Source organism: Phyllostomus discolor, chromosome 5 (genome assembly GCF_004126475.2).
Source record: "Phyllostomus discolor isolate MPI-MPIP mPhyDis1 chromosome 5, mPhyDis1.pri.v3, whole genome shotgun sequence".
NCBI classification, from domain to species: domain Eukaryota; kingdom Metazoa; phylum Chordata; class Mammalia; order Chiroptera; family Phyllostomidae; genus Phyllostomus; species Phyllostomus discolor.
The window spans coordinates 16614107-16621858 of record NC_040907.2 but is presented as its reverse complement, the minus strand read 5'-3'; the positions used below and the strand labels follow the sequence as shown (position 1 = coordinate 16621858).

Here is a 7752-nt window from a genome sequence, read left to right as displayed (position 1 = left end):
CCTGGTCCCTGCCCTCGGGAAACTCACAGGTTCCAGCGGAGGATTCTGATAGTGAAGTCGGTAGGTCTCTGCAAGGCGATCAGAAGGGGAAGGGCCTCACCATTTGGACTTCAGAGGAGGCAAGCTGGGGTGGGAGCTCCCTGGCACAAACTCCTGCTGATGGGGGCATGATGGGGGGGGGGGCATGGGAGGCTCCTTGGTGCTGCTGCAAGCCTGGTTTTGGGGGCCTGATGATGTCCAGTGACCACACATAGGACCCTATTCTGAGTACAGAACAACTTTATTGTACTTGGGCTGGGTGATGCTAACCCCTTTCCCATCAGTACCTCCCTGTGTCAGCCTTTGCCCCCAAGGCACTTCCTGTCACCACAACGGGTGACATCTGGTATGAACCCCTTCCAAGGATTGGGGTAAGGAGCTTCTCTTAGTAGTAATGGTGGCAGCTAACATGGAGGACGCAGGGCTAGGCCTGAGGCATGACCTCAGCTGAGGTGGAAGAGCTGGATGAAGGTGTTGGTCAAGACGATGAGGATGCTGACACCGCCCAGGCTGCTGAGTGCTGGGGCCGCACCTGTTTGTCTCTTGGTGGTGGCAAAGGCGGTAGTGGGGTTCTCAATGAGGGTGGTTTGGGTCGTGGTTTGGGCCGTGGCGCGGGCCGTGGTGCGGGCGGTGGTGCGGGTTGTGGCGCGGGCGGTGGTGCGGGCAGGGGTGCGGACCGCGGCTTGGGTGGTGGTGCGGGCAGTGGTGCCGGGGGCAGCGCCGGCGGAGACGGTGGTGCTGGGGGTGGTTAGCGCGGGGGTGGTGGCGGTGGCGGAGGCGGTGGTGTCCAACATTCCTCTTTGTATCTATAAGAAAAGTGGGGCAAGCTTTTGAATCTCAAGCTTGTGTAGAGACAGAGATCCCCTCCCCAACGCAATAGTCCTCACTTCTCTGTCCCCTGAGCATGACTTCTGCCACCAGTTCCTGTGGAGACAACTGGCTGCTTCCTGCCTTGACACAGGCAGGGTCACAGGCAGGGTCACAGGCAGTCCCTGGCCCACCTCCCATCGAACTTTCCTGCCACTTCCAGGCCACCAGCTTCTCCAGCATGTGGAAGATAGGGGAGCGAGCGGCCCCAGCCTCTGACCTTACCAGTTGGGCTAGGGGCTTAGCCTATCTGAGCCCCAGGTTCCTCATATTGTGAGTGGGGAGAGGAGCACATCACTCTTGGCAGTGGTGGTGCGGGGAGGGGGGGGAGCACATGAGACAAGGCTGGTGAGAAGGCAGCTGGCAAAGTGTAGGTGAGTAGATGGATAGATGGGGAGGGTACGATCTTCTCCCTGAGGACATGGCCAGATGGTGATCAAACTGTCCTCAATGCATGATCAAGCTGCAACTAAAGCTGCCCCTGATGGAGATTAAGCCGTTTCTGGTGGTGCTCAAGCTGTTCTTGCTGGTTGATCGAGCTGTTCTTCATCAAGACCTTGATGGCTCCCTCTCTTATGCTGACTAGAGCCCTCCAGGCACATAGGATGCTGCTGAAGCTGCCTCCTGGAATAGCAGTTGGTTTTGAGACTTCAGCTATTTCTGGAGTGGGCGATTTCCACCTTCTCTACATTCCCCAACACCTCGGCTTGTCTCACTGGGGGTTCCCTGCCACCTCCAGAACAGGATCAGGTTCCACTTGAACATTTCCTGGCCCCTCCTAGTAAGACCATTTCCCCAGGTTCCTGGTGGGTTGATGCCATCCTCACTCAGGGTTGTCTTTCCAGGCCTCTACATTCACTATTATTGCACAGTACCCCTTGGGTGCCTCCGTGTGCCTGGCACTCTGAAAATACTCCCTAGCCTCAGGTGCCGGCTTCTGTTCAGGGGCAACCCTGAAGCAGTCTGAACCCAGCCGGAAGGGTGAGGCAGCTGGGGGCCAGACCCCTCCTTGTTCTTGGTTTGCCTGCTGGAGCCTCTCCTCCTCTGTTCCCATGGGAGAAGGCGGGGTGCCTAGGAGCCTGTATTCCCTTCCTTGCATACTGGCCAGGTCTGGGGAACCTGGGCGGTGGCGCCAGGGGCTCTGAGGGGTTGATCTTACCTGAAGCATAACCAGGAAGCTGGTGGTGAATAGAAGGAAGAGGCCCTTCATCTTGAAAGGATCTTGGTAGCAGCTTTTGGAGATAAGCTCGGGGCTTTCTGCAGGCTCCTTAAGGCTTGGCTGTTTTTGAACGAGGGAGGCGGGGTGAATGGGAGAGGAAGGAGGGCCTATGGGGTAGGGTGGGGAGTTGCTTCCTTTTTACAGATCTCAGGGTTTAGGATACTAGGCTCCTAGGTTTTAGGGCCCAGGCTGATGGTGTGTTCTGGGTTGGGAGCCAGCAAGATCCCAACCCCAAGGGATAGTAGGTGGGCAAGACAAGTAGGGACAGTAGGTGGGCAGCTGGAGGGCAGTGAAGAGGGACCTGGGCTTGGAGTCATGCCTGCTGGGGATTGACTTTTGGTTTCATTACCTAGCAATTCTGCACCCCTGGGCCAGACACTGTACCTCTCTGAGCCTTTAACAAAAGAGCAGCTGGAGAATTAAGCACAATATAACCCATTTAAGTGTGCCAACACATAGTAAATTGTGTGTGTGTGTGTGTATATATATATATATATATATATATATAATTTTTCAAAGAAGATTAGGGCGGGGTTTTTGGAACTGAAAGAGAAAAGTTGGGATAGACTTAGGTTTCAAAGGAAGGTTGCATATGGCTGTGCAGGTCCAGAACATTAATGCTTGGGTTTGGGGGAGGGACAGCAGGTTTCTGTGGAAACACAGGGGCGCTGCCTTAGCACGCTGGGAACCTGGCCTCCAGGTAGGCCCACTGCCTCTGAGCCTCCTAGTTCTCACTTTAACTGAGAAGAGTAAAGTGAATTATTTCTGAAGTTTCTTAAGTAAGTCCTAGCATTTTTGTGATTTGGGTAAAGAAAATGGCAGATGGGTTGTTTGTGCCAATCTAGGATGGATGGGTTGCGGGGCTAGTGGAGGGACAAGCAGGAGACTAAACCTCAGTGGCAGGGATTTGGGGGGAGGGGCCGCTGTCCCCAGAAGGGATGGCGATCAGGTGAATCATAAAGCTACCCGGGCCACATTCCACTCTTTATTCTGTGTGTATTTTCTCACGTTATTGTTTCAGTGGGGCCCTGCAGTAGGTCTTTCAACTATTCCCACTTTCCTGCTGAAGAAACTGAGGCTTAGATATTAACTGACTTGTCCAAGGTAACAAATGGTGGAGGTAGTCTCACTTGAACTTGAACCTAGGTCTGTTGGTAACCACAGCCATGCATGTAACCTCTGGGGCTGCCCTAGAAGTCTTGGTTTCCTGTCCCTGTCCTTCCTGGAGGATCCAGGTGTTGGCTCCTTAGCCCAGCTCCAGCCTCACCCACTCTCCCTTTCGTAGTCTGTTTTGTGTCTCATTTGCATGCCAGACAGTAAAAGAAAACTCCCTCTCACTTCCCTTTAATTGTTTTGGGCCTCCTGTTGCAAGCCTCAGAAAAACCTGAGTGGGCCCTAGGGACCTACAGCCCTGGCTAAAAAGAACTGAGAGTCCACTAGTGAGAGGAAGTGAAGAAGTGCAGAGGGAAGGGCCAGGAGTCTTGAGGACCCTGGGAGGGAAATGGGAAGAGCTCTCAATTACCGACAACTGCCCACCCCTGTCAGCTTCTTCCCCAGAAGTCTCTTTCTGACCCAGACTCAAGTATTAGCTTTTTTTTTTAGTACACTGATGGGGGTGCGTGATTGTGGGGGCTCATAAGAGTTGGGGAGGCAGTGTGTGCTGGAAGGGCACTGGCCCCGGAGACAGGACACCTGTGTTGACGTCCAAGATCGCTCTGCTGAAAGTTGGCCCCGTCTCACTGGGCAATCTTCTTTCCTCTTATGAGGAGGCAGCTGGACAGACTAAACCCTGGGGCCAGCCATGCTGTCCCTTTTCCATGCTGCAGATGCATACGAGGATACTTTGTAAAACTTTTCTCATCCCAGAAATTTCATTTTCACATTCCACGCGTCTGTGGTGTGAACCTGAGCTGCTGGTGGTGGGGCCTTGTCTGTGATGGAAGGGTTTTTCAGGGTCATCAGAGCTTGGGGCGTGGATGCCTGGAGTCCATCAGTACCTGAGAGAAGTGGCGCTTCACACCATTACCTCTCCTCCCCTCTCCTCTGAGCAGTTTTATTCTGTCTTGACCACATCTGGAGAGACAGAAACTTGGTCACGAAACTCCCATTTTGCAGATTGGAAGGAAAACTGAGGGCCAAAGAAGGGCAGATTAATGGCAGACCTGGAGACAGAACCTAGTCATCTCTTGACTTCAGTGTCCTACTGTGCACGTTCTCCAAACCTGAGTTCTGAACCTTAACTAGCAAGGTGGGAAAGCTCAGCCCACAACCCCTGCAACTCTGCTCAGAGATCAAGACCAACCTCTTTAGTGTGATGTTCAAAGTTCCTGCTCTTTCTTCCCAGTCTGGTGTTATGGGTTACATAACATCCTTCCCACACACCTTAGCCTTCAGACACATCCAACTTGCATCTCCTTAGCTTCTCCAGGCGCTTTTTTTTTTTTTTTTAATTTAGACAGAGGGGAAGGGAGAGAGAGAGAGGGCAAGAAACATCAATGTGTGGTTGCCTCCTGTATGCCCCTTACTGGGGACCTGGCCCACAACCCAAGCATGTGCCCTGACTGGGAATTGAACCGGCGACCTTTTGGTTCACAGGGCAGCACTCAATCTGCTTAGCCGCACCAGCCAGGACTTCTGGTGCTTTTATACTCCATGTGTTTTCTCTGCAAGCAAGGCCCTTCTCTAGTTTTTTCTTTTCTTTATATCTGGCAAACTCTTATTTGTCCTTTAAGACTTAGCTGAAAAGTCCCTTCCCTGGGGAACTTTCCACTCCCCCCCCCCCAGGAAATTCCTTCAAAGAGAGGGAGTTCCTCAGTATTACAAGAGTCCCTTCTGCTGGTCTCTACTGTGAAGATTGTGTCAACTTAGAATATGGTCTTGTCCTTCGAGGAGATACTAGGTCTTCCCACCTCTTTAGCCCAGCATAGCACAGAACGTCGTGCAGAGTGTGTGTTAGGGAGAGCTGAACGTGTGAATATAAGGTGACCACTCCCACCTCCAAGCCTTGCATGCCTGTATTCAGTCAGTTAGACATATTATGGACATTATGAGGCAACAGCAGACTAAGTATTGGAGAGTTACTAATGCAGGGTAAAATTAAGGGAAGAAGGAAGTGAGCCCTTCATTTGGGACTGTTTTTTCCCTAAAAGTATTTGCCACTTCCAGAAAGGACAGCTGAGAAACTGAGCAGAGCTTTCTACAAATTTATGAGGCTAGGAAGAGAAAAATTATATAGTTCAAGACCCATTAAGAAAGGGGGACTCGTAAACTCCCTCACTCCCCCACTAGGCTTTGGGTTGGGACCATGAAAGGTTACACCTAGGAGTAAGCAAGAAGGAAACAACAGCCCAGCCCTCACAGAAATGATAATAGAAACAATTGCATAAAAGATCCAGATAATGAAATTATCAAGTAAACTTTCAAATAACAATGCTTAGTATATACATATAAGATAAGCTTAAGAACTGTAAATTATAGAAAAGAATCAAATGAAATTTCTAGAACTTAAAAATGCAATATTAGAAATTAAGAACTCAGTGGTTTGTTTAACATCAGCTTGGACACAAATGAAGAGAGAATTACTGAAGTGGAAGACAGATCCTAAGAAAACATTATAGCGTAATATACGTCCTAAGTGCCTACCACGTGTCAGGTACTTTTCTAGGCAGTACCTGACTAGACAGAACGAAAAGGCCGAGTCCCTGTGCTTACAGAGCTGACATTCAAATGGGGGAAACAAATAAAAAATGGTAATTTCAGATTTCAGTAAATGCTATGAAGAAATCAAGAGGGCAATGTGAGAAAAGAAAAGTGGGAAGAGGACAGATTCTAGGTACATACTAGAGGAAGACCACTCAGAGGAAATGTTTGCGTTGAGACCTGCAGAACAAGAGGGACCTAAGCATGCGAAACACCTCAGCACACTCCCTGTCCCAGTTTCACAGTGTTCTTTGGTGACTGTCCCCAGGGCCCATCACAGTCTCACACAGGGCAGGTGCTTAATACGTACTTGAACTCAGCGATGGAATGGAATACTGCAAGGATGCAGGGAAAGGAAAGGGGTTGCAGCATATATTACAGGATGACCTGCCCTTCATTTTTCATTCCCACCACACGAAGGCTGTGGTCCGAATGCACCGTAGAGCTCTCCAAGGTAAATCGTCATTCACCTGTCTGTTCATCCATTTCAGGCCATTTATTGATACCTACTGGCAAGATGAATGAGTGAGGGTCTTTTCCCTGAGGAGTTCATAGTCCAGGAGGGAGACACATACTGAAATCATGACAAAACTAAATAAGAAGTGCTATAATGGCAGCAGGGCTATTAGAATGTAGAGTGTAATTCTGCTTGGGGGGAGTGGGAGTATTCATGGAGGAGGGGACAGTTGAAGTAATTCTTGAAGGATTGAGGGGGATCTTCCCAAGGGGAAAAGGCAAAGAAGGATGTCCCCATTGGAAGGGGAAGCCTGAGATAGGAAGGAGCATAACAGTTTCTGGAACACTGAGAAGGGCGGAGGGCAGAACTCATAATATCAAGGCCTGAAATGTCATGCTAGGTGAGGGTTTGATGCAAGCGGGCAGGGATGTGAGTGGGGAAGAGGAGGGAGGCTGGAGAGTGGGGTTTCTATTCTGAAGAAATGCATGGACTTGGAGGACTTCTCTGTCCTTTATTATTTACTTTTCCCTCCTGGGCTGCTAGGTCCTAATCAATTCTTTAGTCCCAAAGGGTCATAACCGATAAGGATTTTTCAGGAAATGACCTAAAAGCAAAGTAGACTACATCTATTCTCAAGAATAGGAACTCCCAGAGACATTTTACTCCAGGGCTGGGATGTCCTTCCTACAAGTGAGAAACAGGCCTAGAAAGATCCTTGTTTAGAACCTTCCTCCTCCCAATCCAGGGCCTTTCCACCATTGTCAGGCAGTGGGCATCCACCATGGGACAGGAACAAGAAGAGACCATGCCCTGGCTCGTGTGGTTCAGTTGGTTGGACATCATCCTGCAGACAAAAAGGTTGTGGGTTCGATTCCTGGTCAGAGCATTTGCCTGGGTTGTGGGTTTGGTCCCCTAGTTGGGACATGTGCAGGAGGCAACCAATTAATGTTTCTCTTTCTCCCTCCCTTCCCCTCTTTCTGGAATCACTTAAAAAACAAAAAAGAGTCCAGAGGTAGAGGGAATCCTGGGTGAACTTGGAAGCTGGACAGATTGACCTCCAATGTCCTCCCCAAACTTAAATCTTATGTGAGCACAGAGACCTAGGAAAAGGTTTTCAGAACCCTTTTAAAAAGGGGGTTAGAGAAATATAGATCAGAAAAAATAAATAATAGATGAGCTTAGACTCTTGTTTTTATAACTTTGTTTTCAGGAAACACCTTTTAGAAAAAATAATGTGGCAAGGTTATGAGAAATTTAATTTACCCAACAGTCCTGTGAGGCAGGTTTTTATTAGAATCTCTATTTACAGATACAGAAAGTGAGGCTCAGGTAAGTGAAGCAGCTTCAGCAGGAACAGCCAGCAAGTGACAGCACCCAGCCTCACGGACTTGTTAAATGATGCTGACCCATAATCTAGTCTCAGTAAATGATAGCTATTATTATTTTCCAAGTTTCTACAATGAAAACATAT

The 7752-nt window shown here is 49.4% G+C and overlaps 1 long non-coding RNA gene across 1 annotated transcript; it reads right to left on the bottom strand.

Annotated features, from left to right (window-relative positions):
- Positions 1-266: 266 nt before the first annotated feature.
- LOC118500542 lies at positions 267-759 on the bottom strand. The gene is made up of 2 exons (XR_004903108.1): positions 717-759; positions 267-611 (listed from the first exon to the last, which is right to left on the bottom strand). It is a non-coding gene; the product is annotated as an uncharacterized LOC118500542 (long non-coding RNA).
- Positions 760-7752: the final 6993 nt, after the last annotated feature.